Genomic DNA, 22,376 nt, shown 5'->3' with positions numbered 1-22,376 from the left:
GCCCCAGATAAGGGCTTGGGGGGAAGGCTAAAGTTCTAACATTTGCATGTGGAAAAAACAGGTAGCCTTTACCCTAATGGGAAAAAAAAAAAAAAACGGGGGGGGGGGCGCGCGGAATTAGACCTTAACCCTGAAAAAAATCCAACAGCCTCAAAGATCTGGCCCATCTATGAAAATGCGACTGTAAAACTTTTAACCATTAGCCTAGAGAAAGCCACTGCAAGGAAAATTGCCATTTTACTAAACTAGTTGGGATGGGGCGGGGTGGCGGGGGTGCGGACAAGAAAGATTTCGATCAGAAGTCAAAACCTGAGGCCCATGCCAGAATCGGCTTGAGTATAAGTGGTACTACCACCTGTTACAAGAAACCCCCGAATAAAAATTGGTCTACCTTGTTAAATTCATGAAGTCCAAGCAGAAGCAAATGTCAATCTATTTGGCAAGGATACCTCTACAGTTCAAAGTCCATGCAAACTTCCCAGAATGAAACAACATCCATAGAAAATGACTTTGCAATTAAAAAATTACAAGCCTCAGGAAAAAACAATTCACCATGACCCAGAGAAGATGCCAAGAGAGTAGTCTACCAAAAACTGCAGATACTAGAAAAATCTCAAAAATATTGGAAGGTGAGGGTCCAATTGGGCCTCATGGGACTAGATGTAGAAACCAAAACAAAGGCCACTACTCTTCGAAAATTTGTCTCTCTTAGGGGTCACATGCTTCCTTGAGGTTTTAAGATTATTTTTACCCACTTACATTCCAAATATTATACTTATATCATAAATAATAACTCCTTATTTCCATTTGGAAGTAGTCTTCCATATATCATACGGAAGCTAGTAAAAGCTTCGGGCTTCTAAGATTGGTTTTGTAATTAAAAGTCCTGAGCTCATCCTCATTCTGCCACTTACTGGCTATATGACCTTAAATTTATCTTCTTGCTCAAGCCCCTCATGCGTAAAATGAGGATGATGGTTTCTATTGAGCAGGATTGAGAGAGATTCAGTGAGGGAACCCTGTAAATTCTCAGCCTTGGACCTAGCAAGAAGTATTCAATAAATTTTATTCATTATTATTCATGCCACTTACCTTGCACACATGATTATATGTCTTTAAAACAATTTTATAAAAAGATATTATTACCTCCATGTTACATATGAGGAAAGGGAATTCATAGAAGTTAATTTGCCTAAGGTAACACTGCCAGTAAATTGAAGAGCTCGAGTATGAACCTGCATGTCTTTGACTCCAAAACAAGTTTCATGGTCAGCCTCTAAGTGACAATGCTAGGCTTACTCAGGACCCAAAATGACCACCCTCGACCAAGAGCAGTGTTATCTGCTAACTCCCAGATTCCCCACCAATAGACAATTTCTCTATGTCTTAATGTAAATTTGCTCATTTACTGAATAGATTTATGGTGCTTCCTATATAGATCTAAGCACTGTGTAAGGCACAGCATCTACAGTTGACAATAATGCCACATGTAATCTAGCCAGACAATCAAAAAGTATTCAAGTAAGATTGTGTCTCTGTGTAGTTGCAATTGCAAAAAAAAAAAAAAAAAAAAAAGTGTCAGGAAGGAAATCCAACAATGCAGTGAGAGTTAAGAATTGGAACATACTCTAGCTAGGGTATTGTGGAAAGCCATCTGCTAGAAGATAAAATTCATGGTGGTCCCAAAAATATTCAGCCAGCATGCAAAGGGTAAAGAGTGATAGCCAAGGAAGTGCAGTGGCTGTAATACAGCAATCACCTTAGCATAGTGGAGGAATTGAAACAAGGCCGGAGTGGCTGGAAGATAGAGGGCAAGCTGATGAGAGGAGTGATGGGAAGGAAAGAACCCGGGGAGCTGAATATGGGGGTGGGGGGGGGGGGTCAGGTTGTAGAGTTGTTCTCAAATGCAAAGAGAAGTCACAGATTCTTTAAAAGAATGACATGGTCTGACAATGTTTTTAAAACATCACTGTTTCTGTACAGTGGATTGAGGATATGGTATTGTCACTGCATTGCCTTGGGTTGCTGCTGTAGCATGGGTTCGATCCCTGGCCCCAGAACTTCCACATGCCATGAGTGCAGCAAAAAAAAAAAAAAAAAAGAAAATAAAAAGAAAAAAAAATCACTTTAAGTCTACTAAGTCTAGCTGAATGATAGACTTAACAAGTATGATGCTGCCAACGAAGAAACCAAGTATGAGGCTGTGGCAACATGCCAGTCGTGGTAGGATGGTAGTAGAGGGAAGTGAACAAATGTAACATTTTTCAAATTGAAATATAGTTAATTTACAATGTTGAGTTCATTTCAAGGGTACAGCAAAGTGATTTCATTATATATATGAATATATATATATAGTATATATACATACTCTGTTTCAAATTCTTTTCTAAGTTATTACAAGATACTGAGTGTGGTTCACTGTGCTATAGAGTAGGTCCTTGTCATTTATATACAGTAGTGTGTGTATGTTAATCCCAAACTCCTAATTTATCTCTGCCTCCTGCTCCCAGATATGTTTTTGGAAGAAACAGGAAAGCATTGCTGATAGTTTGAGAGTGTCTGGTAAGGGGCTCACACCTTCAAGATTTTGCCTGGTGAATCTGGAGTCACTGCTTAGTCAATCTATGGGTTTCCTTGGGGCTCTATGTCTAGTCCCAAGCAACTAGCTATGACCCAGGCACAGGTATCAGGGTCACAGTGATGGCTAATCCTTGGAGAGGCTGTGGATGAGGCAAACTAGGGAAAATGGTGACCACATTCAGCTTTTTAGCCTCACACACTGGTGAATGAGCTCCTTCATGACACAGATTTTTATCTTATGTAACTTATAGCCCTACATCAATTAACAATGCCTGTTACATAGTACATGCTCACAAAATATATCTTCAATTAAACTACATTACTCAAGACTAAAATCAATGCCATATGATACTGAAAAGCCGCTTTTTTTTTCCTCTCTCATCTCTTTTGGTTTGTTCCATATTTCTCTCTCTTCCACCTAACTAGTATTTTTTCTTCTACTTGCTGTCAGGCTTTACCATTCAGAGACGACCAAAACAAAAGGGGAAAAAAATGGTACAAAGAGAAAATCAGCAGTTCTGTTCAATAATAGCCAATTGTTTCCCTGACAGCATCCAGACAAATAGTCTAAATCACAAATGCATTTGTGACCCTCATTTTGGAAGGGCTGCTCTAATCTTAGTGACTGGAATTGAACTTCAAAAATGGGTATGAAGGTCCTTGGGGGCCCCTCAATTTGCTGTTCCAACACCCCAGTGGCTGAACTGCTACCATCCTTTTTCATTCGCTTAATAAAAATAACAAGAAAAGCCATAATAGCCAAATTTTTCTCTCAAATGCCAATGTAGAGAGCAATCATTCCCAAACTCCAAAGCAGTAAAAAAAGGCTACTTTGAACAATGCTTTATTTTTACCTCACTTATTTCTCAATTTTTATCCTTGGATTAGATATATACCTATAGAAGAGGAGACAATACTTCGAGCTGCAGAGTAGTTTCAAGTTGCAAAGCAGATTAGGCAAAGAATTATGTATAATCGCCATTGAATCCCTATGTCCATCACTTTCCTCTCATGCCTTTATATGAGAAAGTCAAAAGGTAGCCTAGATTTTAAAATGAAAAAAAAAAAAAAAGTCACAGCATGAGTGGAGATGGGTTCAAGAGCTCCTTTTTAGGGAACAGAAGATCATGAAGCACCCCTCACTGGATAAAATAAAACTGGGGTAAAAGTCCAAATGAAGTGCTATGGAGATTCTAAGGTATTCTCTATTGATTTTACACTATGATTGCTTTCAGCTTTTTGCTGGACAAAATTTTCAAAATGTACAAATGTCTTAGCTCTCTATACACAAATAAGCACTAATACATTCATGAGTATAGGAGGCAAAGGTTCTCACAGACTCACAATGTGGACTTTATTTTATTCCAATGCCAATTTAATATGGAACTAAAAGTTAAACATGAATAAAATGTATAAACATATACTTACTGTTCGAAAAAATATCACATTAATTCCAAATAACAAATGTTTGTTGAAACTAAGTATATTTAATGAGAAAGTTATACTTTAGGTCTAGATCCCATTTATTGTATCTGCGACTTAACTTCAATGACTTCAATTCAATGACTTTTATATAGGTATTTTCCCAAAAAGGTTATTAATAACTTTGAATCTGTGTCCTATTTCAGAGTAATCAGATTGCACATTTCTGCAAATCAACAGATGAGAAAAGAGGTTTCTCTTAATATTTCTATAAAGCTATCTTATTTCCTTGAATATAAGATTAGACTTGTGGCATTATTAAAATCCGAATTGAAATTGACATCTGGCCCAGGTACAGCAGGAACCAGGAAAAGAAAATTCCGTATTTACATACGTACACTATTATGCTTAACATCTAATCATTATAAAATAGTGTGAACAAAGGTGGGTTCCATGCAATACGTCAACCCCAAATCCTAATAGATCACTAATTTCTATGGCACAGATGCTTTTGCATTTTGCATATCTATAGTGAAATGTGCCACATTATAACTAGTTGTCCACTATTTTTCTGCATTTGAACTGTGAAAAAACTCTGTATGTACAGGGTGCTAAGACACACTTCAACCTTTACATGGTAGGAAATAATCATTAAATATATACACAAGCACCAAAACCACGTGAAATGCAGTTCACCGGGAATGTTTATACCAGTTTTGGGTATAATCCAAATAAAACATGAAATTTTTAATCTTTTACATACTCTGATACCTAAGAATCCATCCAGACACAAACATACACATGATACATACACAAATACACATGAACGCACACACCCGTTTGAAAAACACTAGTCTTCTAAAACAATTAGCATCAGCAATTTTTACTGCTTTGCTCATATATAAGCAGGACATTTAAAGAGTTACTCTCCATTCTGGTGGCTATTTATAACCCCACCTATTTCTGTCCCACTCACAAAAAAAGCCTATTAGAATACAAGTCACATGAATTCATAGAGATAACCCAGAGTGTGATGCAATTTATTTACAAAGTAAGGCATTTGCTAATTTAAATATTTTAATTATAATATCAAATTATTTGTAGGACATCTTAGAATACTAGGAATAGAACTAATTTCACTACAGTCATAATCAAAATTCAAGCAAAATTTAGAAGAGCCCTGAAGGAGAGGAGGTGATTCACCATTAATTTGGGCACAAATTTTATTTCAGAATCAATCATTTAGATATCAGAGAGAAATTTAAATGAAAATAAAAATAGTCATTGCACTATTTCAAGTTGTTCATACCATTAAAAGATATAAGCTATTTGGTTTAAATCCCAGTTCATTTGTTCTCTACAGTATGAATTTCTAGTATCTTTTTGTCCCTTGATGTGTTTTTCCAAAAAACAGTCTACATGTAAAGATACAACTAAGTTCTCAATGGGATGACTAATGTTAAGAGTTAGATGCCTTATGACACCTACCTAATTATTTCTTAACAAAAATGATTCCTTAAAGTTTTTTTTTTTTAATTTTTGGCTTTTCTACTGGCTGATTTGCACCTTTAAGAATCAGTTTTGTTATTAGATTCAATTTAGAGGCAGTTTTAAGAATTAAGGCATAGGGGTTGGTAATGAGGAGACATCATTTCAAATCCTGACTCAGCAGCTTACTAGCTTTGTGATCTCAGACCAATTACTGACTTTTCTATGCCTTTGTTGCCTCCTTTATAAAAATGATTGTAAAAATTAATAATACCATGTGAAGGTTCTAACAAGAACTAAATGAGATAATACATTATAAATCACTTCATATACTACGTGGCACATAGTTAGTCCTCATTAAATGTTGCCATTCATTGTATAATTTGTTAAATTTACTTAAATCTCTAAAATACTAGCATCTATGTCACTATTTGATGAAAATTCTAAAACCAGACAATTTTTCTCACTGCAAAATGGCAGCAACATAATCATGCCTTCTAAATATACACGAATTACTTAGTCTGAATTTTTTCTTAATATTAAGAATATTTGGCTAAGAGTAACATTAATTCTGAAAAATTTCTGAATGTCAAAGTTTTGCTTAATCATCAAATAAAATCTGATGCATTGCAATCTTTAAAAGTGGCAATTGATACTTTAAATAAGTAGCAATTGAAGGTCAGTATTTATTAACACATTGAGATTTATTATTAGTTTAAAAAACAAAACTCATTTGTAAAGATTAGACCGAGTACAATTATTCACATTTCATTAATGAGAATGTTAAAGTTCAGAGCTTAAATCATTTGTTCCAGAATTATATAAATCAAAAGTAGCAAAATCTTAATAAAACTCCAAGTCAGTTTGATTCCACAGTACATACTCTTTGCACCCTACCTTGATGCTTGCAGATATCAGGGAATAGCACACCCTAGGATGAACCCTAGATTGCTTTAGCCTAAATATTTACCCCTGTCACCAGACCACCCAAGTCCACATCTTCCCCCTGCCAGGTGCCGGCTTTGTGACCACAGGAGAGGTGCTGGATATCACTGTGCCTCCGTCTCCTTATCTGTTAAACAGATCGTATTATCTATTTCTCAGAATTGTTGAGAGGATTCAACAAAATACAGCATGAAAAACTCTTAAAACAGTTCCTAGCATTACTGCAGCACTCAGGAACTATTTAATATAGTATTGCATTATTTTTATCACTATGAACTACTATCATTGTTTGGTAGGGCCAGGATAGTGGAACTGTAGTACACCTAAAGGGTTTTTAAATAATTAGGTTATAGCTGAGGTTTTACAAAAGCTCCTGGCAGAAAATTGCCTTCCTGAAAAGTCTCCTTCAAGGTCCTCATGATGTCTCAGACTTCCTCACAATTATCAATAGCATAAAGGGGACCATTTTTCTACTAACATGCATCCTTGAGCCACTGGAATTGAGAATCTCTTCCAGGTTTCGGTCTGAGGTTCAGGGTCTTAAATTGGTCCTTCTTTGTCAGAAAAGCCACATTCTCCTGCCAGTTGGGAGAACTAGACAGACACACAGGAAAAGGGTGGGGAGATGTCAGTCTTCATCAGCCATCATGGGTGACAACTGTCAAGCCTAGGTCATCCCCAAATCTAGCTAGAATTGTCAGCCAAGGTCTCCTGTTGGGGAATCCCAGAAAGTCCACAGGGAAGATCAATACAATTTCTCTTTTTTAAAAAAAAAAAATCCTCCAGGTTTATCATTAACGCTCCAGAGGAGACATTCCAACTTAAGGTATTTATCTGCTTACAAGAGATGAGGTGTGAGATGCCAAGTACCGAAAATGAAAGACTACATTTATAGTTACACAGGTTGTGGAAAATTACTGCTGTTCAGAGGCTGGCTGTGAGAGTGGATAAAAAACTAAGTTGAGTTTTTCTTACCCAGAGGTTATCTAATTCCTTCAGCCCTCCCCCCGGCTCTCACCCAGAGCTTTATAAATTCTCAAATTAAAAGAGTCTTAAAACACAAGCCTCTATTTTGGCCAAGATTCATTAATATTCACATTATGTCCAACTTCTCATACCAGGGTTAGTTACACATAATGTTTTAATTCTAGCTTGTAAAAAAAAATATTTTTAAAGGTACATTCTTTCTAACTGTAACATGTTTAACATAATTATAGACTACAGGGTACCGTTTTTAGACATCAGGTATAGATTATTGTCTTAAACATCCAGTTCAGTTCACAGCACATTATTAGCGCTGGTCGATACAAGGCACTGCCTTGTTTTATTTCACTCCCTTTTAATTCTATAACCCACTCACATTCCTCTCTCTCCCCTAAGCCAACAGTTTTGATGTGTATGTTTCTATTTACATGTGCTCTTGCAACCTACAAATTGTTCTGTCTGCATTTATTTTATAAAACAGTATATATTTCAGTCTGGTTATTTGCTTTTTAACTAAGCAACATGTTTTAAGATGAACCTATGTTAAGAACATCTGTTTGATTCTGTCTGCTGTTTAGAATTTACCCTGTATTTCCATTGTGATCCCCCTACTTCCTCTCCCCATGATGAAACCTCCCTACCATTACAATGAACATCCTCATACATGTAACACTTATGGGCTGGATGATCATGCTGTCTATGTTGGGTCCCTTCTCAGAGTCAATGGGACTATTACCAGACCTGCTCAGAAGACCAGGATGTGTCATCACCCTACATATTCACCTGTGTGGGACTTTCCAACATCTATACCTAGGAGCACCATTCAAAAGTTCTGCTCTAACTACCACCAGATTGTTCATCAAAATACAGTATTAATCACATCTTGAGCCCAGACATAGTTCCCATTTTTTTCTGTTATTTTCATTGTAGTATTGCCTGCATATATGTTAAGATGTTTTTAAATTTATAGAAAGTTCCTGTCAAGTAAAACTAAGCCAAAGCCCTCAACTTTAAACTCACAAAAAATAGAGCAGTCTAGCAAACAGCTTGGGAGCCAAATGCATTCTCAGAGCCATATATTCATTTCTCTGCACAACTAATCTCTTCACAAAGGCTTATTTGTAAAGACTTGGTATAGAAACACTTTAAAATCTTTTCTTCCATGAAGATACATTTGATGACATTCACATTTGGAACTACTAACATTCGTCTAAGGTTCATGACAGGTACCCACGAACTATAAAATCATCTCTATTTCCCACTGAATGTTACCCAACAGTGTGTTCCAACACTAGTTTTGAGAACCATGGTGATTTATTTCAGTATGTAAATACACATTCTATATAAGAAAACCTTTCAAATTGCTAAAGATTAACCCTTTCAGTGCCCAAACTTCATTTTCACTTTACAAGTGATTCAAAAACATAGCTAAGTACAGAAACAAGGGTTTTAGACTACTTTCCCTGTCCGGCCCGCCCACCTCAACAATTTTTGTGGCTCCCTGGATAAAGATTTCGAGCTTGTTGCATGAAAACTATGAAATGCAGGACTTTTTATACACATATCAAAGACTTTTTATGGTGTTACCAGGAAATCTGAAACCACTGGAAATGTCTGACTTGTTAATGAAAGTCTTGTAAAGCAAGATCATCAGAAAAAATGTCAAGGTGGTCCAGCAATATAAATATTAAAGTGTCTCCCTACCCCTAAAACATTTTTCTTTTGTGGCCACACCAGAAGCATATGGACATTCTTGGGCCAGGGAAAAAAATCTCAGCAACAGCTTCAACCTAAGCCACATGTGTGCCAATGCAGGATCCCTAACCCACAGCAATGTAGTGTGAACTCCTCCCCCAAATATGTTAACATATAGCAGATTATGTTAAGAGGTAGTAGAACAGGAGAATGTCTGAGAGACATTGAAATATTAGCATGCATGGCATCTTGGTGAATGCATCCACCTTTGGACATGCCTGGGACATGAATATTTAGTTCACTTAGTGCACCAGCTATCATGAGGGCAATGAACTCTAAGAGTCCGTGGACCAGACCTGCCTTTGTTTTCTCCATGCTACACAGAACCTTAAAGGGCCCCTCAACTATTATAAGGCAGTTCATGTATGAAAAAAAACAGGTATAATAGTAATATTTGGCAATAGTAAAGACAAAAATTTGCTCCTGCTTTGACCTTTTAAAAAATTAAATTTTTTTATATTGCCAAGTAATGCGTTCCACACAAACCCATACTCCACGCTTGTCCCCCTCATCCTAAGTACATATCCTTGACCTCCACATCATTCCTCTCATGTTTCCTTTTGATTAGCCCAAATCACAAAGCCACATTTTAAAAGCAACAACATCTGAGTATGTACATGTCAGTAATAGAAAATAAAGTCCTTGTTAGTGGGCTACTTTTTGCATTTCTATTTCTAGTTGTATAGAGCATAGAGCTAATACGAGAAAAGTATCAGTTCTTCACTATATATCCAATCACTTCACCACATTTTCTTATTAATTTTTGAGTTGGACTTGGTTTTGCTTTATTTTATTTTGCTTTGTTGTACTGTTTATACTTTGTTTCGGTTTTTATTTTAATAGAGTACTTTGATCTCTCTAGATATATTTTTGCCCCAAGAGAATGTCTTTTCCAATTTATACTCATTTTCTTAAAAATGTTACTTTGCAAGTCTCTCCAAAATGCTGTTGAGTAATATGATAGCAATTTTTGTTAGACCTTGATTTTAGTTGAAATAATTTTAGTGGTTCCATATATAAACTTTATTTGGAGGTCTTAGCAAATATAATTTATCACATTTAAGTAATAGCCCTCCATAACTCATTTAAGAGTGGCTACTAACTTTGCAAATGCCTTTTCAGCATCAATCCACATAATCAGTGGTGTTCCTGTGCCAGCTCAACAAAGACCTATAAAAATACATTCTCAACTCCATTTAGTGCTATCATGTTGGCTAATAGTTGAACTGGTGAACTCTTCTTAACTAGCCATGATGGAAATATTTGCACCAAGAAAAATCAGCAGATTGGGACTTTTTTTTTTTTTTTTTGTCTCTTTAGGGCTGCACTTGCAGCACACAGAGGTTCCCAGGCTAGGGATTGAATCAGAGCTGTGGTCGCTGGCCTACACCACAGCCACAGAATGTGGGATCCCAGCCCAGTCTGCAAACTACATCACTGCTCAGAGCAATGCCGGATCCTTAACCCACTGAGCATGGCCAGGGATTGAACTTGTGTCCTCAAGGATGCTAGTTGGATTCATTTCCGCTGAGCCACGACGGGACCTCTGGGACTTTTTTTTTTTTTTTTTTTAAAGAATTGGTTGTTAAACATTTACTACATGCCGCTGGATGTAATTATCCAGTCTGTCTTTCTCCTTTGATTTACTTAATTATTCATCCAGTCAACAAATACACTTTGAGCTGACACTACACTGCAGGTGTTGTTCTAGGTACTGGAGATAGAGTTGTGAAAGAAATCTTACAACATTCTTTCCCTCATACAGTTTATCATCTGGTGGAGCTTACATTCTATGATGTATTTATGTTGATTGATTTCATGATATTTAACTGTATTTTCATTATAGAATGAACCCTAATTGGTCAAGAGGTATACTATTTTGATATACTGCTAAACTAAATTTACTTATTTAGAATGTTTGCATCCATTTTAATTAGTGGTGCTACTCTTTAGTTGAGGGTTGTCATTTGTTGCGTTAAGTTTTGCAATTAATGTTAACCTGTTTATATAAAATTGAGGCACTTTCAGTCTAATTCTGAAATACTTTAAATAACATTATAATCATCTATTCTTTAAAGATTGTCTAGAAAACTTAGCTGTGAAACCACCTGGACCTGGGTGACTCCTAATACTAGATATTTAATTGCTCTTCCAACCCCATCTATAGCAGTATGTCCAGTCAAAAATTTTCCCCCCCTGGGGTAATATACCTTTTGATCAAAAACATCCATTTTGTCTAGATTTTCAAATTTATTGGCAAAGAGGGTCACAAAGTATCATTTACATAATTTTTCAAGCCCTTCGTTTGTGTTATCTACTTTATATTTTGTCTCTTACTCCTCATTAGACGTGTGGAGGATTTCATCTATTCTGTCAGTCTTTCCAAAGAACTCTTTTGACTCCTTTTGTTGTTCTACATCCATTTCAGCTTCTATATTTATTCTGTTTCTCCCCAATTTCTTATGGTTAATTTTATTCTTTTTCTCATTTCTCAAACTGTGTATCAAGTTGTTTTGAGTTTTCTTTCTCTTTTGGCCACCCATGTAGCATGTGGTAGTTCCTGGGCCAGGGATCGAGCCCACGCCACAGCAGCAACCTTGACCAGTGCAGTGATAATGCCGTACCTTTAACCCACTGCATCATAAGGAAACTCCTACTTTTAGTTTTCTTTAATAATTCTGGAATTCAGTGTCTTATGTTTTCCTCTTAATATAGCTTTAAAACAAACAGATTTTTTTTTTGTATGAAGGAATGTTTTTGTTTATTTGAAGATTTTATAATTTCAGTTTGAGTATCTTTTTTAATTTCAGAGTTAATTTGGGGTATATTTTCAAGTAGTTGATACTGTTGGGTCACCTTATTTTTTAAATTGAATTATCATTAACATTTTGGCTATTTTTTTTCTTTTGAATTTGTTACAGGTTTTGTGTGTATATGTCTGTGCGTGTATGTGAGGTCTAGTACTCAATCCATTCTGTAAATGCTCTATGGAAATAAAAGTGTAGATATTCTATATGTACATGCAAAGTGTGAGAGTGTGATGGACTAGATGTTGCCTCTCCCGCCAAATTCATAGGATAACGTCCTAACCCCCAATGTGATATTATTTGGAAAAAACCTACCAGTGTCTAAACCTTAGACTCCCAGCCTCAGAACAGAGAAAATAATTCTGTTGTTTTAGCAACCAAGTAGTGTTTTGCTGTGGCAGCCTTAGCTGTCTAAAACAGAACGATAGGGGGAAAGGTAAAATCAAATTTATTGGTTATATTATTTCTATTTTATATTTTCTTGTTTACTTTGAAGCTGCTAGATTCAGCCCATTTGGATGATGTATTTGCAAATATCCCATTACACTTGTGTATTTATCAGGTTGTCCTTGTTTTTCTAACAGGTTTTTGCTTTATTTATTTTAATGCTCACACAGGTTTATAATTTACTCATAAATTTTGCCTTCCATAATTGCATAATATCCCTATTTATACTGTTAATGTTTTTTATCGTGTTTAGTGTTTTCAACTTATAGTTTGACTAATTATGGTCTGATATTAACATCACCACTAGTGCTTTCTATTTGCTTTTTCCATAATCCAACTTCTACTTTCAAACACCTTTTCTGTCATTCAGCTTTAAGTGTTATAAATCATATATTTTTGGATTTTGTTTTTTAACCTGATACAACTATTTTTGAGGGCCTATTTTCATTTAATTTGCTAGGTTTTATTTTTTTCCATAGTATTTAGTATTCATTTAATTTTGTTGTTTTCTTTCCTTTCTCTCATTTTGGGCTAGTTTAATGAAGGTGGTGTTCATTGATTTTTTTTTTTCTTTTTATTGGGACATGCTACTGTGCCATTTACTTCTATAATGGCAATTTTCCTTTCTGAAACTCACAATATGCCAATTATTTTCACCAATGAGATGTTCTGTTCCCTTTTCTTCCCACCCTAACCCAATTAGATTAGACCCTTAGACTACTCTGCCATCCCTACTCTCCAAACCAAATGAAATCTTGAGATTGATTTCACCTTATTTTCCTTCACCATACCTAACAAATTCCTAAGCTTTGCTTAATTTGGTATTGTGATTTTAGACTATTATTGTTCCATTACAATATGGCTCTTTTTATTTCCGTGATTTTTGTTTTAGAATCTATTTTCAGGTATTCGATTGTATAACAGGCATAACCCATTTTATTGTGCTTTGCTCTACTGTGCTTCACAGATACTGTGCTTTTTACACATTGAAGGTTTATGGCAACCCTGTGTCAAGAAAACTATCGGCACCATTTTTACAATAGCGTTTTCTCACTTCATATCTCTCTGTCCCTTTTTGAAAATTCTCACAATATTTCAAATTTTTGTTACTACTTTTTTTCATATTTTAAAGTTTTCTTGAAGTATAGTTGATTTACAATGTTGTGATGTGTTCAGCTTTATCATTACTACATTTCTTCTGGTGATCTGTGATCTTAGATGTTACTATTTTAATCCTACCAAAGAGTGAACTTAATTGATAAACTTAGTGTGTTCTGATTACTCTGCCTGCTGGCCACTCCCCATCTCTCTCCCTCTCTCCTCAGACCTCCCTATTCCCTGAGGCACAAAAATATGGGGGTTAGGCCAAAATAACTTTGGCCTCTTAAGTGAACAAATAAGAGGAAGAGTCACTTGTCTTCTCACTTTAAATCAAAAGCTACAAATGATCCATCTTAGGAAGGCATGTCAAAAGTCAGCTTAGACCAAAAGTTAGGCTTCTTGCACCAAGCAGTTGGCCAAGTTGTAAATGCAAAGGGAAAGTTCTTAAAAGAAATTAAAAGTGCTGCTCTGGTGAACACGTGAATTGTAAGAAAGGAAAAACCGCCTTATTGCTAATAGAAAGAAAGTTTTAGTGGATTGGATAGAAAAATCAAACCAGCCAAAACATTTCCTTAAGCCAAAGCCTAATCCAGAGCAAGACTAACTCTCTTCAATGCTGAGAAGGTGAGGCAACTCTAGAAGAAAAGTCTGAAGCTAACAGAGGCTGGTTAATGAAGTTTAAGGAAAGAAGTCAACTCCATAACATAAACGTATAAGATGAAACAGAAGTACTGAGGTAGAAGCTCCAGCAAATTATCCAGAAAATTCAGCTAAGATCATTAATTGAAGACGACTACACTGAACAAGGTATTTTCAATGCAGATGAAAACAGACTTTTGCTTTGAAGAAGATGCCATTTAGAACTTAACTGCTGGAGAGGGGAAGTCAATGCCTGGTTTCAAACCTTCAAGGGACAGGCTGACTCTCTGATTAGGGGCTAATGCAGCTGGTGATTTTAAGTCGAAGCCAACACTCATTTGCCATTTTGAAATCCTAGGGCTCTTAATAAATATGCTTGAGCTCTATAAATGGAACAACAAGGCTTGGATGATAGCACTCCTGTTTACAACATGGTTTACTGAATATTTTAAGCTCACTGTTGAAACCTAATGCTCATTAAAAAAAAAAAAATTCCTTTCAATGACAGTGACAAGTATCATTCCTTTCAACACACCTGGTCACCCAAGTGGTCTGATGGAGATGTACCACAAAATTAATGTTGTTTTCATGCCTGCAAACAAAATATCCATTCTGCAGCCCATGGATTAAGGAATAATTTCAAATACCAAGTCTTAAATAGGTTTTGTAAGACTATAGCTACCATAGATATTGATTCCTCTGGTGGATGAGAGCAAAGTGAATCAAAAACATTCTGGAAAGGATTCAACAGTCTAGATGCCATTAAGAACATTTGTAATTCATGGGAAAAGGTCAAAATAGACAGGAAATTGGAAGATACCAATTCCAATCCTCATGGACAAGTTTGAAGGATCCAGGATTCAGTGGAGGAAGTAACTGCAGATGTGGTAGGAATAGCAAGAAAACTAGAATTAAAAGTAGAGCCTGAAGAGGTGGATGAATTGCTATAATCTTGCGATCAAATTTTAAAGGATGAGGAGTTGCTTCTGATGGATGAGCAAAGAAAGTGGTTTCCTGAGATGGAAGCTATTCCTGATAAAGATCCTGTGAACATTGTTGAAACAGCAACAAAGGACTTAGAATATTACCTTTGGTTGACAAAGCAGCAGCAGAGTTTGAGAGGACTGACTCCAATTTTTTAAGTTCTCCTATGGGTAAAATGCTATTAAACAGCACTGCATGCACAGAAAAATTGTTCTTGAAAGGATAGTGAATTCATGTGGCAGATTTTATGTGGCCTTAAAAAAATTACCAGTCACCCCAATCTTCAGCAACCACCACCCTGATCAGTCAGCAGCCGCCAATATTGAGGCAAGACCCTCCACCAGAAAAAGCAAAAAACCAAACAAAACAAAAACTTGCTCAAGGCCCTGATGATGGTTAGCACTTTTTAATCAATAAAGAATTTTTAAATTAAGGTACATCCATTTTTTAGACATAATGCTATTGCACACTTATTAGACTACAGTATAGTATAAACATTACCTTTATGTGCTCTGGGAAACCAAAAATGTGTGTGCCTAGCTTTCCTGTGACATTTGCTGTATTTCAGTCGTCTGGAAGCAAACCTATAACATCTCCAAGGGATGCTTCCAAGCTTAATTACGTATGTATTACAGCTTTCATCAACTACCATTTGACTCTTCATCTTCCCTATATGAGTTTCTCTTCCACTTGATTTTTGCCTCCGTGGTGTTCTCCCTGTCACCTTTTCCTCAGATGGACCAAGTGGATGGCACACTGTCTAATACCTCCTACACATCTAAATAGATTTCTTTTATCCTGAGAAATGATTATCAGAACTTTTCCCTCAGGCACCTCATGTTTTCTAGCTTCCAGTTTGAAGAGAAAAAGTCTGATTCAAGTCTGATTCTTTGTTTTAGAAGTGACTTGTTCTTTCTGCTTCGAAGATTAGAACATATTCTTTTCTCAGCATTCAGGAGTATTTCGAGAAATGGCGTATAAATGTTATATTTAACTTTGTGAGCTCTCTTAATCTGAAAACTCAATGTTTTTTTAGATCAGAGGAGTTTTAATCTATTGTTTACCCCCTTCTATCAGTTATGGTTTTGTTTTGTTTTCTCCCTCTGAAATCTTATTATTTGCTTGTTGGGAAATACAATGTATCAACCAAAGGTTATATTTTCCCTTAGGGCTTCCAATTTTTATTTTTACTCAAATATTCAGATTATTTCTTCCATTTGATCCCCCAGACCTCCAATTCTGGTCTAATTTCCCCTTCAATTTTTTTTTCTTTTTGTTTTTTGTTTGTTTGTTTGTTTGGCATATGGCAGTTCCCCAGATCAAATTGGAGCTGCAGCTGCCAACCTACGCTATAGCTGCAGCAATGCCAGATCCAAGCCACATCTGCAACCTACGCTGCAGCTTGCGGCAACACCAGATTCTTAACTCACTGAGCAAGGCCAGGGATTGAACCCACATCTTCACAGATACTAGTCAGGTTCTTAACCTGCTGAGCCACGGGGGGAATTCCCTTTCAATTTTTAAAATTTTTTATTCAAGTATGCTCGATTTACAATGCTGTGTTAGTTTCAGGTATACAGCAAAGTGATTAAGTTATACATATATACATATATATATTCTTCAGATTCTTTTACATTATAGTTTATTACAAAATATTGACTATAGTTCCCTGTGCTATACAGTAGATCATTGTTGGCTATTTTATATATACACATAGTAGTGTTTCTATGTTCATGTGTACGTGTTAATCCCAAACTTCTAATTCATCCCTCCACCTCTTCTCCCCTTTGGTAACCATATGTTTTCTATTTCTGTGGGTCTCTTGAGTATAAGTTTATTTATATCTTTTTTTGGGTCCCACCTATAAGCAGTATCACATGATGTTTGTCTTTGTCTGGTTTACTTCACTTAGTATGATAATCTCTAGGTACAAATAATAAATGCTAGAGAGGGTATAGAGAAAAAGGAAGCTACCTACACTGTTGGTGGGAATATAAATTGGTACAGATATTATGGAAAACAGTATGGAGTTTCCTTAAAAAATTACAAATAGAGCTACCTTATTATCTAGCAAACCACTCCTAGGCATATATCCAGGAAAAACCATAATTTGAAAAGATATGTGTACCCCATTGTTCACTGCAACACTATATACAATAGCCGAGATACATATATATATATCAAATATATGAAACAGTAGTATTTCCATTAATCTACCATATTTCAAATTGAGAAATCATGGTTTACTTGTTTGTCTTAGATCAAATGAGTCTCTTTATTCAGTAACTTAATCTCCCTCATGCTATAATATTTTTTGGTTTATGTCATTATCTGTTTCCTCCAGAAGTTCTGCTCCATTAGAAGATTTCTGTTTTGGGTATGCATTCCTTTACTCATCCATTGGTCTATCTCACAAACATATGTTGTACCCCTATCATGCATTATGCACTTTTATAGATGCTGGGATACAGTGGTACAAAAGACAGAATAAGGCCCCTGCCTTCATGGAGTGGTGAAATAGGTAAATGAAATACATAGTGTGTCAGAGTGATAAATGACTTAGAAGAAATAAAATAGGGAAGAGGACCAAGGAATTCAGATGAGGGGTAGATTGTAATTTTGTATAGATAGTCAAAGGGTTAATAGATGCAAACTATTGCCTTCGGAAAGGAGTAGCAATGATATCCTACTGTGTAGTACTGGGACCTATGTCTAGTCACTTATGATGGAGCATGATAATGTGAGAAAAAAGAATGTATACATGTATGTGTAATTGGGTCACCATACTGTACAGTAGAAAAAAAGTTGTATTGGGGAAATAACAGTAAAAAAAAAAAATTTTAAGTAAAAGTAGAGTAAAGACCTGTAGGAGATGAAATCCTTAGGACATGAGCATACCAGACAGGGGGAACTCCAGGTCAAGGTGATTAGAGCAGTGTGAGCAAAGGGAAGGGGAATAGGAAATAGAAACAGAGAAGGTAGTGGTAGCCAAATTACATAAGCCTGTCTCAGGGCCACCACCTTGCAAAAGTCTAAGGAAAATATTTACATTAGAGTCTAAGTAAATGAGAACACTTGTATCTTAAATACATATACATACACAAAAAGGCCGATTAAGAAGCTATGCAGGAGTTCCCTTCGTGACGCAGTGGTTAACGAATCCGACTAGGAACCATGAGGTTGCGGGTTCGGTCCCTGCCCTTGCTCAGTGGGTTAAGGATCTGGCGTTGCCGTGAACTGTGGTGTGGGTCACAGATGCGGCTTGGATCCCACGTTGCTATGGCTCTGGGGTAGGCTGGCAGCTATAGCTCCGATTCAACCCCTAGCCTGGGAAAACTCCATATGCCTCAGGAGTGGCCCTCAAAAAAGGAAAAAGACAAAAAAAAAAAAAAAAAAGCTATTGCATTATATTGCATTATCTGGGCAAGAAATGATGATAGCATGTACCACATTGGTAAGAGAAGAGGTGATAAACAGTGGTCAGATTCTGCTTGTATTTTGAAAGTGAAGCCACCTGTTTATTCATTCATTCATTCATCCAGAGCCAACTTCATGGGCATGCGACACAGGGTTCTACATTCAGAAGGGCCCCATGCTTGGTTTAATGCTCTTGAAATTCATAATAATTTTTCTAGGAGGGGACCTGAATTTTCACTTTACACTGGGTCTACAAGTTATATAGTTAGTCTTGGTCACAGAAAATACTTATTGAGCATTTATTAGAGGATCTGACATTGAATCCAAAATAAAAACAAAAAAAACAGTATTATTCTACTGAGGTTTACAGGGATGAAATTGATAATAAACAATAAACACAATAATAAGCCAATTGTTAATTAGTATGTTATACAATTATTGGTGCTATGGAGAAAATAGAAACTAGTAAAGGGATGTGGGAGAAAGTACAGAACTCACAATTAAATGGGATAGTCAAGATAGGCCCATTGAGATGGTGAGGTTTCTAAGGATACTTAAGGAGATGTGGGAGTTGAAGGTCATTCCTGGGGAATGAGCCTCTTTTGGATCAGCTAGCAAAAGAGTCCATGATGAGAATTGTGCTCACTCTGTCCTAAGAGTGGCATACGCAAAGGAGAAAGTGGGAGATAAAGAGGGACCACACTGAGAGGCAGATACTACATGGCAGTGTAAACCACTGAAGCTCTTTCACTTTTACCAAGTGAAATGGGAGTTACTGAAGGGATTTGAACAGGAGTTATATGTTCCTTTAATAGGATCACTGCTGTTTTAAACAATCAACTCTAAGAAGGTAAGAATAATCTAACCAGTTGGAAAACAATTCCAAAAATCCATATGAGAAATAACAGTACTTCAGATCAGGTAGTAGTAGAAGTGAGAAATAGGGATCAGATTTTAAACATATGTTGCCGATGGAGCCAACATAATTTCCTAAGTGATTGATGGCATGTGAGAAGAGTTAAGAGTGACTCCAAGGTTTTGGTCCCAAGAAACTCGAGGGATAAAAAGGACCAAGTCTGGAGAGGAAGATCACGAGTCTAAACTTAGACTTGAGTTTGGAATGTGTCTTTGACCTCCCAGCAAAGGTAGGGTACAGTTTTGTCAAAAGAACAGACTGGAGGTCTGTGCTGGAAGTATAAATATAGAATCATTGGAACATAGATGATATTTAAACTGCTGAGACTCTACAAGATAATCAAGGGAAAGACTGTGGGTTGAGAAAAGGGCCAACCCCGAAGCCCTGAGGGTACTCCAACATTAAATAATCGGGAAGAGAAAGAACAAGCAAAGGAGACTGAGAAACAAAAATAACAGGAGGAACTAAATTGAAGACAGTGAATGTAGACACTCCTTCCAAAAAATTATCACTTTGAAGTCGAAGAAAGAAATGGGTCAAAGCTGGTGAGGGAGTGAGAAGTAAAATGAATATTTAAAAAGTTAAAAATAACAGCACATTGGCACATTGAAGGGAATGATTCCATGGACTTAAGAGTTGGGAAGAATTACTGGAGCAATGCCCTTGAATAGCTGCAAAGGAATTCGATCTATTCCACATGTGAAGTTGTCCTTCGATAACATGGATTGTTCACCCGTGATTCTGTTGTAACAGGAAGGACAGAAGACACATAGGTACAGATGTTGATGTAAAGTAGTGTAATTTTTGGAATGTATACAAGTTTTCCTCTAATTTATTTTTCTTGGAAGTTCCCATTGTGGCTCAGCAATAATTAACCCGACTAGTATCCATGAGGATTGGGGTTCAATCCCTGGCCTTGCTCATTGGGTTAAGGATTGAGCATTGCCAGTGAGCTGTGGTATAGGTCACAGACATGGCTCAGATAGGGTGTTGTAAAATGAATAAATGTGTGTTTGTTTTCAGAAAAGCAATGCTGAACATTTAGCAGCTTATCACTGCTGCTACTACAATGGAAAAGAAAGGGAGGAGCCAGTTTGTGGAGAATTAATACCAGCACTGCTTGCTGTTTCTCCACCTAGTGGCTGTATATCCTTAGGCACATTGCTAATTTCCTTTTTCTATTGTCACCTTGGGGACAGTAGTAATCCAAAGAATGGCAGCAAAAAGAGAACCAGGACCTCAACCAGGCTCTTCCTAATTCCCTTTATTTCCATATAATGCACCACAATTCCTTGTCCCCCAGAATTTCCAGGACCAGTGCAGATACAAAGAATTCTCTAAGGATGATGGTAGCCTGGAGGGAAAACTTCCAACCTACTCAAGCCCCTCCTCGAGTCCTTAGGGTAGGCTGTTTATGTCCCTCAGAGGAGTGTGTAGCATTATGTTTGTAGGTCATCCGCCTGCATTTTGTTATTTGCAAAACTACGCTGGGAAATGAAAATATCACTGGATTTAGAAGTAACAAAACGAGTTTCTGGTACCCTTGCTGATATAAAGCATACTGGTAAATATTACCTGGAGCATTACAGGTAGGTGAATTTGGAAGTCCTTTAAAACTCAATTTCCATTGGAATTTACTGTTCTCGGCAAGGCACATCAGGAGAGAGCCATCAGTTGACTACTGGCTACAAAAGGCTATAGGTTATGCTTTAAGATTGTATATATATTTTAAAGAATGTCTGACCCAAATTATTATCTCAATGAGATTCTCAATTTATAGGCAAAAAAACAGCATTTCATTACCAACAGAAAAAAAATTGAGGCAACGATATTGACCATATACCTAATAGCATGACGCTGAAGTTTTCAGAGTAACACACTTCAGCTCAAGTATAATCAAGACAATCTTGATGATCACCTTACTATTCCTATCACCCATATTTCAAAGAGCATCTTCTTTATGGCAGAGGCCATTAGTGCTCACACAATATTCATGTATCCTTTATTTGCAGCCTCCCTTGAAGTTAGGTTGCCACAAAGGTTCTGACAAGGTACCTTCAAATGATTGAAAACTCCTAAGTTACCAAAATAGTATACAGACAATTCCTCAAACCCCTTCCTCAACTTCTCAAATGCTGACACTTGATATAACTGTTCTACATTATCAAACCAGGAAACTTACATTGGGACAATACTATTAACTAGACAACAGAACTTACTGAACTTTCATTAGTGTTTCCATGCAATTTGATCCTGTGTAAAATTTGTCTAACCCCAACCACCACCAACATACAGACCTGTTCCATCGCCACAGAAGATCTCTCTCATACTGCTGCTTTCTATGTGCACCCACACCCTCAGTGTTGTTTCTGTTCTCCAGCAACCACTATTCTCTATCGTTTTATCGTTTCAACAATACTATACAAATGCAATCCTACAGTACATAACCTTTGAGAATCGCTTTTTCTCATTAGCCTAATGCCCTCCAGATCCATCCAAATTGTTCTATTATTAATTGTTACTTTCTATTGCTCAGTAGTACTCCACTGTGTAGGTGTACCAGTGTCTGTTTAACAATTAACCCACTGAGGGACATTTGGGTTGTTTCCGGTTTGGAGTTATTCCAAATAGGGCTGCTGTACGGGTACAGGTTGTGATGTCAACACAAGTTTTTTTATTTCTCAGAGTAAATGCCAAGCATGCAATTCCTGGGGCTTATGCTAAGTGCCAGACTACTTTCCAGAGTGGCTCTAGTTTTGTAGGAAATCACCAGACTATTTTCTAGAGTGGCTCTATACTGTCACCAGTAATGCAAGACTGATCAAGTTTCTCCACATCCTTGCTAGTCATAGATATTGTCACCGTTTTGAATTTTAGCTGTCATAATGTGT

The sequence above is a fragment of the Phacochoerus africanus genome, chromosome 10 (assembly GCF_016906955.1).
Source record: "Phacochoerus africanus isolate WHEZ1 chromosome 10, ROS_Pafr_v1, whole genome shotgun sequence".
NCBI classification, from domain to species: domain Eukaryota; kingdom Metazoa; phylum Chordata; class Mammalia; order Artiodactyla; family Suidae; genus Phacochoerus; species Phacochoerus africanus.
Note: the sequence above shows the minus strand (reverse complement) of the source record.